Raw genomic sequence first — 18930 nt, 5'->3', positions numbered from 1 at the left:
CACTGAAGCAGCTGTGTGCGGCGTCATCGAGTGATAGAAAAAAAAAAAGTGTCTTGGCAGAGATTGATTTGACTAGAGGAACAGAGATGAGCTCGGCCAATTTGCATGGATTCCTCTTCCTAGAACACAAACCGTGGTGATGTGGCTCTTGTAGCACTAGGCGGCAGTTCAAAAGTCTCACACATGATTTCCATGCCGCGATGTTGTGACCTGAGTGTCAAGTGAAAATCCACCGAATGGCGAGTTTGATCAACCCATCGAATGAGGGAGGTAGCTCCAGGGAGCAGATCTCATCCTTTATGTGCTCAGCCGGTCCATAAAGGAAGTAGTCCCACAACGCCTTGCTGTTTCAACCACTGAAGCGTTCAAAACTCGATAGCCTCCACAACAGGTGCTGCAGCGTCGGGATCCATAGATGGACCAGTCTGAATCTGGTCGAGTCATTAGGAAATAGTGCTGAGTTGTTGTGATAGACTGGTCAAGGCCTGTTGAGATGCCTGGATCTCCTCTTGTTGTTATCCTAGGAGGATCCCCTGTTGTGGGAGAGTGTGGTGGATCTCAAGGTCTCCAGCTGAGTCCATGTTTGGTCAGTTTGTTCTGACACAGGAAAAATGCTGTGTAAAAACAGGAGGACTCAAGTGTTGTCAAAAAAGGAATTAAGTTTAGTAAGAACATCGTATGATAACATAAAAATGAGAAAACACAAATTCAGGAGAAAATGGGGCTCCCAGAGCCCACAACAATTGGACTGATGGCTGGGAGGATGACAGAGAAGAGTTCAGTCTAGTGCTCCCAGTCCAGACACTTTATTCAGTGGATTAAAGAGCCAGTAAGATGAAAATTCTAAGCTTCCTATCACTGTTTGTAAGTCCTGTACATTAGGTTTAAATCCATCCAAGGTTAAAAAACATTGTCATTTTGTCAAAATATCATTTTAAAATTATCTCAATTCTCAGAGATCCCCAAACGGTTCGCGTTCAAAAGATTCAGTTTCCTTAAACCCCACCTTTTGGTAGCATACTGTGTTCTGATTAGTCAACTAACATAGTCAGGTTTGATTGGTTGTTCTGCACACACCTCCACGGTAAACTATGCGTTAGCATCTGTTTGGGGTGAATTATGTCTTATTCCTCTCACCGCGAAGCAAACAGTAAAATAAAAAACTTGAACAGTCTTGCTGCTTTTTTCGCTGTATGGGTGTATTCAAGCCGCGCGCTTCAGTTTGAATCTGAATAGCGCGTTCAGCGCAGGGGCGTGGTCACATTAGATATAACGAAGGAAGACGTGTAAAACAGACATCGCGTTGTTTTCATATGGATTACTTTATCACAGAATATTTTCGGCAGCACTTGTTTTCATTCATTCATTCATTCATTTATTATACAGGAAAGGTTAAAAAGTAACATTGAGATACAGTTTAAATGGGCCTGACTCAGTTTAAAAACTGGTTTCCAGCAGGTTCCTGTTCTGCAGAAGATAAAACATAAAACACAATTTACAACATAAAAAGAAAAGAAAAACAACACTTTTAAACATAAGCTAAACAAATACAGAGAACTAAAAACAACAATACAAACAAAACTAGGACAATATAAAAACAGTTAATGAACACAAATTTAACTGTTCAGTAAAAACTGTTTGTATGCCTTTTTGAAACCTGTAACAGATGGTATTTTTCTTATGTGATGTGGAATATCATTCCAAATTTTTGTGTATGTATATAAAAAGGAGGTTAGTTTTAAAGAAGACATGTCAAGCTTTCTATAGATATCTCTCTCATGTCTCTTCGTTGAGAATTCACTGAGTTACACTTCATTTTAATGACGTGTTTGTACATGACGATCATTCGGAGATGCTCGTTGTTCTAAATAAAGTTGGTAATGAACCCTCTTTTTTGGCCAAACGCTTTGAAAATCCCGCTGTACTCACCGAGATTAGAAAAGCAGTCATCAGTGAAATGTTGTGAACACAACAAAAGGGATTTGTTGTACTGCTCTGGTATTGTGGTAAAAATTGGTTCTTCTGATCTTCATTCTTTGGCAGTGAAAATAAAACAAACTTGCCTTTACAATTAAAAACACACTGTCTCCTCTACATGATGCTATCACACCAACTGCTAACCAGAGCGTCTGTGTGTGTGTGTGTGGGGGGGGGGGGCAGTTCAGAGTTCCGTTTCTCCCAAGACAGTAGGCGGAGATTATTATGCAAAGTGTTCCTAGTGACGTACATAGATATGGGCAAAAGATTTGAAATCTATAACGACTCGTTTCAGCGATTCAGAGTCGACTCCTTACTTTAGAAGCCAATAACTTTATAAATCGTGTACTTTTTGGTTTAATTACTTTGCACATTGTTTACACTGATGGACAGCTACATCATACACTGTAATACAGGTAATTTTTGATTTCCCATCAGTGTGGCTCTTTAATTAATCCTCGTCTGAGGATCCTGGATACAGTACAGCAATGTTTAGCAGAGAGGACCTCTCAAAAGTGTACAAGGCAAGGGCAGACGTAAAACAAATTACATACGGACACAGAGAGAAGCCATCGATGGGAATAAATAGGAAGGGGAAACGATTAACAGGTGTGCGATTAGTGGAGCACACAGTGCTGCGAGTTAGCGGTGATTGCTCTCCCACATGCAGTAGCAGATGACAGGAAAATAAGAAATCACCATGTGTAGCTGACAGAGACGAAACACGGGTGAACAGCAGTAATGAGTCGGAGAAATGTGCCGACCATTACAATAAATAGTCAATTTCTTTTTTTACTTAGTAAACTTCTCATTTAACACTCCTGGTGAAATGTGCATACCCATGTTTGACTGCAAGTGTGGGTATTTGAACAAGGCATAACTATCTATCATGGTTGGACCTGCAGGTGGTTTTCGGTTCACTTATATCCTTTTAAGATAATGAGCATCCATTGACTATGGCTTAGTGAAACAAACATAAAGGCCAAAGAATGTTTTAACTTTAGCTGGTTTTAAAGGATCAACTAGATTTTTGTTACACATTTTATCATCCTGTAGATCATCTTAGGATAATTTGTAACATTTGGAAAGTTACAAAAATATACCTTAGCCGTATTTAAATAGATGATTAGGCTATAATTTTAAGCAGTATCACAAAACTTTAACTGTGATATATATTTAAAAACAACCCTATATCTTTACGAAAATTAACCATGGTTTTACTACAAAAAAACCCTGGTATCTATAGTTCAACCATGGTTACCACAAATTAGTCATGGGTTTGCAACACAAACCATAGTTTAACCATGGTATTTGTACACTGTTAATTATTTGACTGTAAATTTACAATAAATTGCAGGTTAATAATTGCATGACTTTCACAGTAAGTTACTGTAACATTTTTACAGTAAATTATTGTGAAATGACAGCTGTATACTGTGACTTCACAGTAATTCTGACATCGCATTACTGTGATTTAGCGGTAAGCTGCTGTAGAATTAATGTATTTAACTGTGAAATTACAGTTGGTGTCTATGTATTACTGTAATTTAACAGTAAGCAGCTGTAGAATTCATGTATTTAACTGTGAAATTAGTGTCTATTATTGTAATTTAGCAGCAAGCAGATGTAGAATTAATGTATTTAACTGTGAAATTAGTCTATCTATTACTGTAATTTAGCAGTAAGCAGCTGTAGAATTACTGTACATAACTGTGAATGTCTATCTATTACTGTGATTTAGCATAAATGATGGACCAAACAAAACTGATAAAAACAGTGACATAACTTTTATTTTTTAGAAGTAAAATACAATTTAATTACATGAATAAAACACTGGGCAACAGGGATTGACACTGGGTAACAGGAATGTGTGTCAAAAGAGAAAGAAGGAGACAGAAGAGAGAGTGAGGGAGAGAGATGTAAGAAAAGACAAAAAGGTGGGAATAGAGAGGGTCGCAGGTATCTCGCTCCTTCCCTCGCAGCTGGCACCTGCATAGTGTGGGTTCTATCCACTATATACAAAAGATAAGAAAGACAAAAAGTTTAAGTTACTCTGTGGTGGACTGACTCCCTGTAAGTATGGTGCTCGCATTGTAACACTAATCCTAAAATGTCTACAATTTAAGTAATTTCAACTATTAAAAAAAATGTGAATAGTACTCTCAATTAATATTAAATCAACAAACCAGGACTCTAATCACTCCTGTTACTTTTACCCAGTCCTATTATTTTTCACGTGAGTAACAGGACTGAAAGTAACATGATTGAGGTTAAAAGGTTAGTTCACCCAAAAATGAAAATTCTGTCAGTAATTACAGAGCACAAATTAAGATATTTTTGATGAAATCTGAGAGCTGGATCACTCCTCCATCGGCTTCTAAGGGTTTGAAACTTGCTGGCCCAGAAAAATGTATTAAAGACATCTTTAATATAGTCCAAGTGACTCCAGTAGCTCAATCTTAAGTTTATAAAGCGACGAGAATACTTTGTGCGTAAAAAAAAAAAAAAAAAAAAAAACTTTATTCCACAATTCATTTCCTTCTCTGTGGGCCTTGAGTTTTTTCATGTAGTAAAACAGCGTAGCGCTTCTGTGTTATATGTCACACGTAGGCTCACTATTGGCCGACGCTGGTCATGTGTGTGATGCATGTGACGTATAACACAGAAGCGCTACGCTGTTATACTACATGAATTCACCCGAGGCCCAGAGAGAAGGAAATGAATAGTGGAATAAAGTCATTATTTTTGGGGGGGTTTTGCGCACAAAAAGTATTCTCGTTGCTTGGTAAACGTAAGATTGAGCCACTGTAGTCACTTGGACTATATTAATGATGTTTTTAATACATTTTCTGGGCCAGCAAGTTTCAATCCCTTAGAAGCCTATGGAGGAGTGAGACAGCTCTCAGATTTAATCAAAAATATTTTAATTTGTGTTCCGAAGATGAGAGAAGGTCTTACGGGGTTGGAACAACATGAGGGTGAGTAATTACTGACAGAATTTTCATTTTTGGGTGAACTAACCCTTTAAGCAAAAATTGCATGCTAAATTGCATAGTAATTCAACACAGTAGCAAGTAATGTAAATTTACACTTAAAACTATTGTAAAGTACTGTAAATTTGACGTTTTTTAGACATCAAGGCATGTTAAAATCAAATAAACGTAAAAACAATTAATTTTACACATTTATTTTGCAGTCTGTCTAAACTCTACATTGAATCAGGAGACACTATAGAACACATTAAAGGGATAGTTCACCCCAAAAATCTTTGGAACACAAATTAAGATATTTTAAGAAATCCGAGAGCTTTCTGTATCCTCCATGGACAGCAATTATTTTACTTTCAAGGCCCGGAAAGATTGTTAAAATAGTCCATATGTATACAGTGGTTAAACCTTAATGTTATGAAGCGACGAGAATACTTTTACTGCGCAGAAACAAAACAAAACAAAATAGAATACCGACTTTATTCAACATTTTTCCTTTCTGTGCCAGTATCCGATGCTGTTCACGTGATGTGTTCTCGATCATGCATGTGATTGCATTGGGCACAAAAAGTATTCTCGTCGCATCATAACATTGAGGTTGAACCACTGTAGTCACATGGACTATTTTAACGATGGTTTTACTACCTTTCTCGGACTTGAAAATGGTTATAACATAGTAGTCTATAGGTGGGATCAGAAAGCTCTCATATTGCTTAAAATTTTCTTAATTTGTGTAGAACAAAATTCTTGTGTTTGGAACATCGTGAGGGGATGTAATTAATGACAGATTTTTCAATTTTGGGTGAACTAACCCTTTAATAGCTTCAGTAAACTTCTTACTGCATAACTACATCTAGCTTAAAGGAACAAGCCGACTTTTTGGGACTTTAGCTTATTCACCGTATCCCCCAGAGTTAGATAAGTCCATACATACCCTTCTCATCTCCTTGAGTGCCTCTGTTTGACGCACCCACCGCTAGCCTAGCTTAGCACAAAGACTGGAGGTAAACAGCTCCAGCTAGCATACTGCTCTCAATAAGTGACAAAATAACGCCAACATTTTCCTATTTACATGTTGTGATTTGTATAGTCACAGTGTGTACAAATAACAAGGTCATATGAGACACAACCATCTTCTAACTGTATACATACTGGGAACTATATTCTCAGAAGGCGAAGCACTGCTACTTCTTTGGAGTGATTTACTCCAATTCTGAGCAAACTCTCTGCTCCTCACCACAGGGCTTCTCAGGTGCTGTGAGAAAATCACTCCCCAAGTAGCAGTGCTTCGCCTTCTGAGAATATAGTTCCCAGTATGTATATGGTTAGAAGATGGTTAGAGTCACTGTGACTATACAAATCACAACATGTAAATAGGAAAATGTTGGCGTTATTTTGTCACTTATTGAGAGCAGTATGCTAGCTGGAGCCGTTTACCTCCAGTCTTTGTGCTAAGCTAGGCTAGCGGTGGGTGCCTCAGACAGACTTACGGCAAGCACGGAGATGAGAAGGGTATGTATAGACTTGTCACAAAAAGTCAGCATGTTCCTTTAACACAGATACTGTGTTTCATTAGTCCGTTCTTAAATTGGAACACAGCTTACATTAGATTGACATCCATTCGAAGTCAATGAGCTTCCTGATAAGAGTGCAGACTTGCTGGTTCATGTGACCTCTCTGCCTCTTAGATTTTGTGCCCGTCTCTGGGTTGATGCCCAAGAAGCACCTACAAACAAAAAAACCTGTTAGTTTAATTCGTGTGATGAAAAAGGTGTCAGTTCCCAGTCACCACCTTCAGTGGGTCACTGCTTTTGCAGTACAGAGTCAAATTAAAGTTAGCTCAGTTTAAACAAAGGTGTAATTCAGGTGTAAGTACTGCAATTCAGAAAAAAAAATGCATGGAACTGAACTGAAAAACATTTCCATCACAAACACAGTCAAGAATAGGCCTTCACCAAAGTAGAGGTGTGTGATTTACCTAGGCAAAGCATTCGCACACAACAATTTACATAATTTACATGTTCCGTTTGCAGAGGATGGAGTAAGAGCCTGTTGTCTGTCCATCTCCCTATGGCTGTTTCTACTTGTACTCTTCCTCCTAGAATTATTACCCGTTCACAGATGATGTGATAAACATTTCATTTCTTATATCTTTTTCACAATAAAGCACCCAGTTTTCTAGTTGTTTCTGACTTTTTTAAGCTTTGTCTCTGGTCTAATCTGGTCTGGTCTCCAGCACAGACACACAAATTAAGGCCCCGTCCACACTACTGCGTTTTCGTTTAGAAACGGAGAATTAAAACGAATATCTCCGTCCACACCAGCTTTTTAGCTGCGTATAATGCTGTGTTCACACCATACGCTAATAGAGCGTCTGGCGCGAATGATTTCAATGTTAAGTCAATGCAAAGGCGCGTTTACGCGCGTCTGGAGGTCTCGCGGCGCGAATGGGGCGTTAAGCGCGGCGCGGAAGACGCGAATTGACGCGCGAATAGAGCGCTTCGCGCGAAACGCGCGTTAAGCGCGAATGGTGCTTTTTGTGCATTTAGCGTTTGACGCGAATTCGCGTCTGCCGCCCGAGTTGAAAAATTTGAACTCAACAGTATGTTCCTGCAGCCTCCGGTTGTGCAGGAATACCCTTCTCCACTCATTCAACAAGGAGGAACGACAGATGTTGTCAGTGAGCAGTCAACCGGAGCTATATGACAAAAGTTCATATTTCTATAGATGAATTATATTTTATCTTGAACCACTAAAGACACATCAGAGCCAGCGGCAAATGTCAGAAGATCTAGCCGAGGTAAGGCTACTCTCGGCGGATACATGATGACGGAGCTCCCGCTGATCGCATGGAGCTCATCTCCGAGATCGGCGAAACACATTTTTTAAATAGACGCTGTCATTATAAATAAACCGCATATTTGAGTTTAAAACAACTACATTCTCGCCTGAAATACTTTTAAAACTACATTTCATGACACAATAACAGTAATATTTTGAAAATTATCCGAATAAAAATGGCGGTTGAAAATGCTGCGTGAACTCAGCTGGATGAAGCCCCCCATTCATTTTTCTGTTGACGAGAAAGACAACGGTTGCTCCGTTTCACACACACAGCAGGGAAGAAAATTATAAAGTTACTAATTTGAGATGAATTTAATCCACCTTTGCCCAAATCCACAAACACCATAATTTATCTAGTTGATAATAACTGTCATAATACCCACATTAAGGCCACATCTTACCTTATAACTTTATTTATCGTCGGTCAATGTAGAAAATGCTGTGGTAAAAGAGAGAACGCTGTTAGAGTAACTAAGATAAGCTTTAAGTAAAGCTAAAGTTAAATGTTCGACGGTGTATCTAATCAGACATCTCACAGTTAACTTAATACGGTATAATTAACACTACAACCAACGTCTTTTCATTCAAATTTGCGCGCTTAAACGTCGATGCCAGTCTGCTCCAGCTAAGTTACAAAAACATGACAACAGAACCTACAACTAACGCTAATTTGGTTCATACTTTTAAATTACATGCACTATCATATGAAAAAAACATCAAATTGATAAAGTTTGACATTTAAACACTTACCGCTGTCTGAATCCACCGAATGAGACCATGTAGATCAGAGAGCTCTGATGACGCTCTGATGACGCTGCCGCAGTTGCCACTCAAAAAAGACGGCATTCACAGTAGTTTCTTGTAAAAGCCCCGCGCCTGCATTATTTTCACAGTAAAAGTCTAAATACGGTATTATATTGTGAATTATCACAGTTAAAGCCTGTGAAGTGGTAATAATGTAATTAACTGTGAAATATTACAGTTATATCTTGTGAAATCCTGGAAAAATTTTACAGTGTAGTAAAACTATACAAATGGTAGTCAATAATCCAAAAAACAAGGTTACTACAGTTTTACTGTAATAACACCATGGTTAATTCTCGTAAGGGTATGTAACGAATTTCTTAGCAATAAAGAACATTTTTAAGTAAATGTTTTGCTAAGTGATCAGTGACGCTGTGAGGAATATTCGGTAAGAAGGTAGAATAATCTCTTTATTTCACTGTCCCTCATTTTCAGAGACTGGCAAATGGAATGACCGCGATTGTCATTTCAAGGAAAACTACATATGTGCCTTCAAACTAAATGGCATCTTGAAACAAGAGGAGATGGAATAGTTTTATCTGGGTACTGACGCATAAAAATTTCTGAATAAAATGATATTCTCTGCATCAACAAAAAAAACTTACAATAGGCCTATTTCACACCATGACGTAGGCAAACCGGAAGTAGGGTAACTTATTTTCCGGTGAAAGCTCTAGCGTTCATTCGCTTGCCGAAAAATGGCGGAGACCAGAAGTAATCAGATGTGTAGTGTGCCTTTGTGTTCAAATTCTAATAAAATACAGCCTTATTTATCATTTCATAGTTTTCCCACCGATGAAAATGTAAAAAAAGCGTTGAAATTGGGCTATACGGAGAGAGGAGGGGGCGATCTTTGCTGTGAGGAAAGGTAGGACTTTAGTCTGTGCTATAAGCACTACACGAAGGATGAGGTCTGTGTGCAACCGGAGTCCGGTCGTAAAGATCCTTTTACTGTCTATGTAAAGGTCTCCTAATAGCGGTGAAGAACCTCTGGCTCAAGTTTCAATCCTCTACACATCGCTCTCTAGAGACCACGACAGATGTTTACACACACTTTTTAATTCAAGAAATAAATGCATTTAGCCTGCAATTACAAATGCATAATGTTTTGATGTTTTAATCCCAAAATGTTGAATACTGATATTTGAAATGATAAAAAAAGTGCTTTAAGATGTGAAATTAAAAACACCGATATCTAGACAATCATGAATTGTAACATCACTTCTTTTAATGTTTTTACTATACAGGTGATATGGAATTTGTTTAAATTGTGTTACATTTTTTTGAAAAAAAAAAAAAGTATTACATGTTTAAATGAAATGCTTATACAAAATAAATATGTAGTTAATTTTAAAGTATATCTAATTTTCTTGCTTTCATACATGAAAAATCTGCCTGGTAGATTTCTGCCATTTACTGGAAAACATTTAGAATTACAATTTTTAAACAAAAGCACTATATGAACATTGAGTGATTTTATTACACTAATATACAATCAGACATCCCAATTTCTGTTTTGGTAAAGTCATAAAGTGTCGTGTCATTTAGAAGAAGGGAACACTTTGTTTTTTTTTGTGTGTTTTTTATTTTATTTTATTTGGGGTCCTGAAATACCCTGAACACTGCACAGAGGTTAAGATGACCATTGCTACATAAATAATATAAAATCTGAAACTCATCCTATTTTGTTTTAATTCTTCCTTACTAAATTATACAGTTACTGATGCTATGGACTGTGGGATTACTAACAGGCTACATTGGAAACCATTTTGTGATAAAAAAAAATTAATAAAAATGAATAATTAAACTAAATCCTGTTTGTATTTACCTCAAGCTGATGTGGTTCTTCACGCTTTCTTAACCTATGGCCCTAATTACCACTTTCCCTGCAATAATATTTGAGTCCGAAGTGTGTCCAAACACGCACACATAGTTAACAAGAAGTTAGATTTTATTAAACCGCTTTGAAAATAATCCATAAAAGTAAATTAATTCGAAAATCATTATCATTGCACCTGGCTTATTATACATAACGTTACCTTGATAATCAAACGTAAATTGTTCTAAAAATAATTTGTAGCCTTCGTCCAACATGGATCTATTCACATCTCCCTGAAAATCATCAAAAAAAAAAACGAACAACATATGCAATTCGGCGTTTTGACAGATAATTTAACGGCTGGGAGAAAACAAGCTGTTCGCAATCCATTATCCTAATGAGTACCGATCGTAGCACTGGCGCGACCGGAAAAACTGCTACCCTACTTCCGGTCTCGGTCGCCATCTTGTGAAATAGGCCTATAAAAATAAATAAAAATAATTCTTCAAAATAATTCTTCAAATAGCTTTAAAATGCTAGTAAAGAATGTTTGCAATCAAAATTATCAGTTGATCATTATTTTTATTTTTTTACTGTTTGTCTGATTATGACTGTCTGTAATGTAATGTATATAAAAATAATGGATCCAAAAGGGTGTTTTTGGTTCCCAAAAGAACCTTTCAGTGAAAGGAACATAAAAGGAGGAACATAAAAATAGAAAGAACCTTCATTTTTAAGAGTTTACAAATATTAAGGAGTGGATCTCTGTGTGGAGCACTGGATGTTGTCATCCAAAAATCTCACTGATTATTACAAATATGGCGAAATGAATGTTTGGAAATGTAAACTGGTATTTCCTACTACTGACACACTACAACAAAAGGTACAAATAACTTGTGAAAAAAAACTTAAAACCATTTTTTAGCTGGTTTTTATATAAAATCTATTTGTTGTAAACTATTAATCCAAACATATGTGCTACAAAAAGACCGGCACTGTAAAAAATCCAGTTAACAAAATGTTGGAAGGACACATTTATTTAAAGCTGCAGTCTGTAAATTTGGCCTCTCTGTCGCCATCTCTGTTTGAAAACCTGAAATCTCAGCTGTTTGCAGAATGATCTTCATTGCATGTGTTGTACTCTGGCACGGCTTCAGCGCGGATGAATCTACTGTTTTGAGGAGTATGTGTGGAAGTTAGTCACCGCACAGGTGTGGGCATTTACTGTACTTCAGAAACACAGATTCTAGCCAAAGTCTTGGAAAATATGACCCAAATGAGAATTTTCACCTGATATTGTCAGTTTTGTCGTTTTGACCAACTGAGGAAAAAAGCATTGAAATAAATCAAGCTATCAATGGTGATTTTATCTAAAGATCGGTTAGCCTATATCACATCAAACCGTGCAAATTATTATTAGACTTTATTCTCAAATTATTAAAGTAAACAACATCAGCATTGTGTGACTATGTCCTGGTTTCATAGACTGGGCTTAGCCAGAAGCAGCATTAGGCCACAGTTCATTACTGTTTTTCCACAACTTGGCACTGCATGTCTCGTTGTCTTCGGAGGCATCTTTTTGCATAGATCCATTCGCCTGTCTCGTAAACACTGCATGCGCAAATCAGTGGGCAGGGCTAAACAGGCAGTGATGTAGAAGCAGGCGTTGATCTTCTTCTGTGGAGGCGGGGTTTAGCCTCACTATTACATCATAGAGTGGCACATTCCACAACCTGTCGTTTCAGCAAATTGGCTTGAATATAAGCTGTTTTAGACTAACAAGAAAGATTTGAGTTTTGGAACTTGCTGAATGTTTTTATCATACAGTGACCTCTTATATGTCAAAAAATTACCTGTGAGATATGGACTTTATTTAGGGTAAGACAGCACTTAATTTGGTGCCACTGGAAAAAAGGCACATAGACATATGGTGCATTCCAATCAACCAAAAGTGTCCTACAGTGGACTTAACATATGGAAAGACATTGTAACATATAAGCGATACTACTATCTATTTTCTTGGTACTAGTTTTTATTTTTTAGATACTAGTATATTTTCTGTTAAATACTAGTACTTATACAATAGGTACTAGTACTTATTCTTTAGGTGCTAGTGTTTATTCTTTAGGTACTAGTGTCTTTTGTAAATTACTAGTAGCCTACTTATTCATTATATATTAGTACTTAACCATAAGATACTATTTATTCCAATAGTGACTTGGACTAGTATTTATCTTTTAGTAACTTTTTAGACCAGAGATATCCTGAACTTAACAGATACGAGTAGAACTGTTTACTAATGCTGAAATTCCCTCGTGTGCTGTAGAAACTGTAAAATGTATTTAAATGGGTCATTATTTAAATATAAAAATGTAACGTTAGTTAGAAACGCCAAACTGTCCTTGCAAAGATCAAACTGCATCACTTCATGGAAACAGCCTTTATGCCACAGATGCATTGTAGGCTACTGGTTCAGGAAACAGTCCTCATCCTCCAAAAATATGCAGCAAACTGTTCTGGAACATTGTTGAAATACAATTTATCCACTGACTCATAGTTGTGTCTTCTTTTGGCCAAACAAAGATGTTTCGCTTTTACAACGAAACACACAGTATCTCCTCCACAACATGGAGTCTACAACAGCTAATAAAGGTTACACCATCTTTCTTTGCGTAAACATCTGGGCGGTGTTATGCAAATCTTCCAACGTCTGACGTAGATGTGGAGGCGTGTTAGAATGAGCCCTTTTAGGAGGGTGTGGTTCACTCTTAACTTTTATAAAGAATATCTCTTTGGATTTGAGACTTTAGTCTTTGCAATTTTACAGTTCTTCTATGTGCACTAAAAGCTTGTAACACTCACAAAAAAGAGAATGGAAAATTTGAAATCGCAACATTTGACTCCTTTAAGAAGTACTTTTGCCAATAAAGCAAAATCCCTCCTGGTGAGTTACTGACTTACTGTCATAAAAATTCTTCAGTGAATGCAATGGTAAAACAAGCGTCTTATCTTTTAAATTCATCTTATATTTTGGGGATTGAAAAACACAAATCTTGATACAGCCTTTCGATTATTAAACTTAAAGTGATTTTATTAACTAAAAAAGAGAGAGAGAGAACTGTACGTTGCAGTGTCACAAGGCGGCGCTGTTGCTCGTTCAACAGGCCAAACAGCGCTTAGATCAGATTGCCTCAAAGTGATTCTCAATCAATGAATAGTGCACATTTATGCCAGGCAGGGCTGGCGCTAGCCATTTGGGTGCCCTAAGCACAAATGCTTGGCGGTGCCCCCCCCCCCCTCCCCTCCCCTCCCCAAAAACCCAACCACCCACCCATCAACCAAAGAAATAACTACCATTCAGAATTTCGTAGTTAGGTTCTCTGAACTGAACAATGTAAACACAGAAGTTTAGTGCAAATGAAGTATGAATTTTAAAGTGCACATTTTAAATTGCAAATAACCATGCATAACTGCACAGTATAAATTACTCAAAAGAGGGACTATAAAGAGACATCTCTATAAAGAGACCATTCTGCTATTCTATAGAACTATATTAAACATTTTCACTACCATCAGTTGTCAGAGGCCCTACAGAGGCACACGCCAACATTTCCTAGCTGCAAAATCAGCTATCAGCAGTGTTGGGAACGTTACTTTAAAAAGGTAATTAGTTATAGTTACTCACTACTTGTTCCAAAAAGTAACTGAGTTAGTAACTGAATTACTATTTTTTGCGTTACTGTAAAAAAGAAAGAAACAAAAAAAAAAAGTTGCTGCATGTCAAAGAATTTGTACTTTTTTTTTTTTTTTTTGCAGTTTTCACAAGTCAGTTGAAATGAGTAGAACAGACAGGTACATAACTTTCAATTTTTATTGCACGTCAACAGACAGCAAGAGTTTTATCTGCACTTCAAGTATTATCTTTGTAAGAAAGGGTGTTTTTGGCCACTAGCTTTGTAGATGTGTGTCACACATTCCATGTACACATTACATGCACGTTCTTGCCTTTGACCACAATGAATTTGAAGTAGTGCTTATATCTTCACCTTGAAAATGCCAGCTTTTCATTGGATTGCTCCTGACTCGCCATCTCGCCATCTCTGCTGCGAGCGTTCAGTAACGTTAACGGCATTGTAATGACGGGAAAAGTAATTAGTTAGATTACCACGTTACTGCAAGCGACGCGCGAGCATCATCCCGCTGTGTCTTCTTTTTTCTTTTTTCCTCCCCCGACTCTTGGTGCCTTTTCGAGGCCATGTCTGAGGTCGGTGTCTGCCAAATTTGACATTGATTGAGGCATAATCGAACAGACCACTGGGAGGTGGGGAAGGGGGGGCACCAGAGGGAGACTGGCACAGAGATTCACCTTTTTCTCGACTAATTTGGTCTAGGCCTATATTACTTTTGTAATGCTTTTGTATATTGACATGCTTTTAGAAATATTTTATTTGTTATCTATACTAGTAGCCTATTGTGATGATTTTTTCACGACCCAGATTTTTTGGTGCCCCCCCAAGCACTTGGTGCCCTACACGCAGTGCTGAATTATGGTTGATGAATTATGGCAATGTCTACTGTGATGTATGCTGTAACTTGCCACTAAGTGGAGACCTGTACATGTATCTTTGTTATGACAAGTAAAGCAGAACAAGAACGACATTGACAGTGAACAACTCGTGGTGTGTCTCTTTATTATATTTTGGTTCTTTCTAAGCGTTAAGCCTAATCAGCTAGCTAGGAGTTACCACAAGACATTACATGGTGTCAGAAGTTCACAATGGAGCAGCCAAAACCTCCAAAGGAACTGAGTTTTGAAGGAAATGCCGCAGAAAACTGGTGAACCTGGTTACAGAAGTTTGAGTTGTATCTCATTGCAAGTGGAACATCTGAGAAATCAGGCGAGATAAAATGTGCTACTTTTTCCATGTTGCCGGTGATGAAGCGATAAAGGTATTTAATACCATGGTTTTTGCAGAGGAGGAAGTGAATGATTATGAAGCACTGAAAGAGAAATTCAGGCATTACTGTGAACCAAGGAAAAACTTAACATATCTAAAACACATGTTTTTCACTCGAGCTCAGGTACCAACTGAATTGATTGATGCTTATGTGACTGAGTTAAAAAACAAAGCCGAAGAATGTGAATTTGCACAACTGACTGATTCACTGATCAGAGACCGCATAGTGTGTGGCGTTGACAATGATCAAATTAGAGCTCGACTCTTAAGGGAACCGGATCTGGATCTGAACAAAGCCGTGGATATCTGCAGAGCGAGTGAAGTCACAAAAAGCCAAATCAAAGCACTCCACGAGGAAACTGAAGTGACTGTGAACAAAATTAGCAAACTAAAGCTAACTAAAAAGTCACCTGGAAATAGTTCTGCTCCGAACGCATGGTCACAGAAAGAAAAGGAATGTACCAGATGCGGTTACAGGCATGAACTGAGGAAGTGTCCTGCATATGGACAAATATTTTAAAGTTTTTCGTCAAAAAAAAATCACTTCGGAAATATGTGCAAAACGCAAATACAAGGTTCGACTAAAAACGACAAAAAAAAAAGTTCACAGTGAGAAAAGTTCATGAGATTGAACAAGAGGATCACACATAACTGTTCGTGGGTGCCCTTAAAGAGATGCTGACTGGAAAGAAAAAGGGGACACAAGTTGATGAAGCAACTGATGCCACAGTTGGAGAAAAAGACAAGTGGACAGAAACACTTAAAGTAAACAAAAGAGCACTTTCTTTTAAACTGGATACTGGAGCAGAGTGCAACGTGATTTCATATAAACACTTCAGAGCAGTTGCAGAAACATCCATGTCAATGTGCAAGTCTAACTGCGTGTTAGTAGCGTACTCAGGCCACAAGATGGAGCCAAAGGGCAAAGTAAAGCTCATCTTCCAGTTCAAAGAGAATGAAGCTAAAATTGAGTTCCAGATTATAGAGAAAGACTCACCTGCTATCCTGGGAAGGTCAGCTTGCACAGAGTTAGGACTAGTCAAGAGAATCTACAAGGTGGATTGTGAAGAAAACACGGACATTCTGAAAGAATTTGATGATGTGTTCAATGGGTTGGGGTGCATACCTGGAGTGCATCATATCAAGATTGATACAACAGTGTCTCCGGTGATACATTCACCCAGAAAAGTGCCAATCGCACTAAAAGACAAAATAAAAACTGAACTAAGCAGAATGGAAAGTCTTGGAGTGATCGACAAACAGACTGGGTCAATAGTATGGTGACGGTTGTGAAGCCAAACAAACTTTGAATCTGCATTGATCCCAAAGATTTGAACAAAGCTATAAAAATAGAACACTTTCCACTCAAAACAGTTGAAGAAGTGTTGAGTGAAATGCCAAATGCAAAAGTTTTTTCTGTGTTGGATGCTAACCATGGCTTTTGGCAAATTCAATTGGATGAAAAGAGTTCCAAGCTTTGTACATTTAATACACCTTTTGGTAGATACTCTTTCAAGAGGCTACCTTTTGGTGTATTATCAGCCTGAGAAATCTTCCAGAAGTGCATAGCAAAAAGGCTTGAAGACCTGGAGGGAGTCGTGAATATCATGGACGACATACTCGTGTGGGGAGAAAATGTGGAACAGCGCGATGAAAGGCTCAGACGGCTTTAAGAGAGAATCAGGAGTATAAATCTGAAATTAAATCGGGACAAATGCAAGATCAGAATGTCTGAAATAAAGTATATAGGGCATGTACTGTTTGGAGAAGGTTTGAAACCAGACCAAGACAAAATCAAAGCAATTGTAGAGGTGCCTAAGCCACAAGACAAAGCTGCCTTGATGAGGTTTCTTGGCATGGTTCTATATCTTGCAAAATTTGTTCCAAACCTGTCAGAGATCAGTGCGCCGCTGAGGAAACTCCTGGAAAATGGTGTGGCTTGGCACTGGGAAACCTCCCAGCAAAAGAGTTTTGAGATGCTGAAATCATAACTAAGCAACGCGCCAGTTCTCAAATTCTTTGATGTCAACAAGGACGTGACTCTTTCTGTGGATGCAAGTTCAGAGGGCTTAGGTGCTGTCATTTTGCAGGATGGACATCCTTCAAGTTCAAGTTCAAGACTGCTTTATTGTCAATTTCCACATGTACAAGACATACATACAGAGAATCGAAATTGCGTCACTCTCAGACCCCGGTGCATACAGATAACATTAACATTAAAGCCTAAAAAATAACTAGATCAAATATAAAATGTAGATACAACTATACAATAAGGGAATGATAAAAAAAGACATAATAAAATTAAAAATAAAGTTAAAAATAAAGTTAAATAAAGCAGTGCAAGGTAAATGACAGATATAGTGCAAATCGATGAAGTGAACAACAGTGCAGTTAAAAAAAATCACTCATTAAAAATATCTTATTAAGTCTGATTAAAGTGACAAGTGACAAGTGACCAAGAGAAGTTATTTAACTGACTGATGAGGTAGTGGAATGACGTCAGTTCCATGCCGAATGAGATAGTGAGCAGACCAATGCTGCACAAGTGACTAGTGCATGGCCATCATATAATTAGTGGGGGGGGGGGGGGGGGGTTATAGTTCAGTGGTGCCTGGGGAAGAAGAGGGGAGGGGGGGGGACAGGTTTGGGAGGGAGTTCAGCTTCCTGACAGCCTGGTGGATGAAGCTGTCCTTCAGTCTGCTGGTTCTGGCCTGGAGACTCCGCAGTCTCCTCCCTGATGGTAGCAGGCTGAAGAAGCTGTGTGATGGGTGGGTGGGATCACCTGTGATGCAGAGGGCTTTGCGGGTGAGACGTGTTCCATAAATGTCCTGGATCTTCTCAGCTGCTCTCACTATGCGTTGCAAAGTCTTTCGGCAGGACACGTTGCAGGCGCGATACCACACAGTGATGCAGCTCGACAGAATGCTCTCGATGGTGCCTCTGTAGAAGGTGTACATGATGGGGGGTGGGGCTCTGGCTCTCCTCAGTTTGCGGAGGAAGTAGAGACGCTGTTGTGATTTCTTGGCCAGTGCTGGTGTGTTTTCAGTCCAGGAGAGGTCCTCTGTGATGTGCACACACAGGAACTTGGTGCTGCTCACTCTCTCCAAAGTCGCACCGTTGATGGTCAGAGGTACGTGCTGGGCAGACTTGATGTGGTGCATGACTAGCCGTTCGAAGCACTTCATGAGGATGGGGGTAAGTGCAACAGGACGGTAGTCATTGAAGCAGGATGGAGATGGCTTCTTCGGGACTGGGATGATGGTGGTAGTTTTAAAGCATGTGGGAACAACAGCCTGACTCAGTGAGATGTGTCGTGGCAAAATTTAAATCAACTCTCGTCAGCATAAGAGACAGACTCAAATTCAGGTATAATTAAAAAGAAAGCTTTTATTCTTTGCAAAGAAGGTCAGACAGTCATACAGTCATACAGCAACACTGAGTTCCTGCAGAGTGAAACCGACCCAGGAAGAGTGCACCTTATATACCTCTGCTGCTTCAAGGTTACAGAGTCTGAACAGCTGTAAATTTCCACACATAACAA

The 18930-nt window shown here is 38.5% G+C and overlaps 1 long non-coding RNA gene across 1 annotated transcript; it reads right to left on the bottom strand.

The window, feature by feature from the left end:
- Positions 1–3745: 3745 nt before the first annotated feature.
- On the bottom strand, positions 3746–8823 carry LOC113095096 (uncharacterized). The gene is made up of 4 exons (XR_003288274.1): positions 8559–8823; positions 8210–8247; positions 6569–6690; positions 3746–3989 (listed from the first exon to the last, which is right to left on the bottom strand). It is a non-coding gene; the product is annotated as an uncharacterized LOC113095096 (long non-coding RNA).
- Between the last annotated feature and the right edge of the window lie 10107 nt (positions 8824–18930).

The sequence above is a fragment of the Carassius auratus genome, unplaced genomic scaffold, assembly GCF_003368295.1.
Source record: "Carassius auratus strain Wakin unplaced genomic scaffold, ASM336829v1 scaf_tig00215624, whole genome shotgun sequence".
NCBI lineage: Eukaryota > Metazoa > Chordata > Actinopteri > Cypriniformes > Cyprinidae > Carassius > Carassius auratus.
Note: the sequence above shows the minus strand (reverse complement) of the source record. Positions and strands in the feature narration are given on the sequence as shown.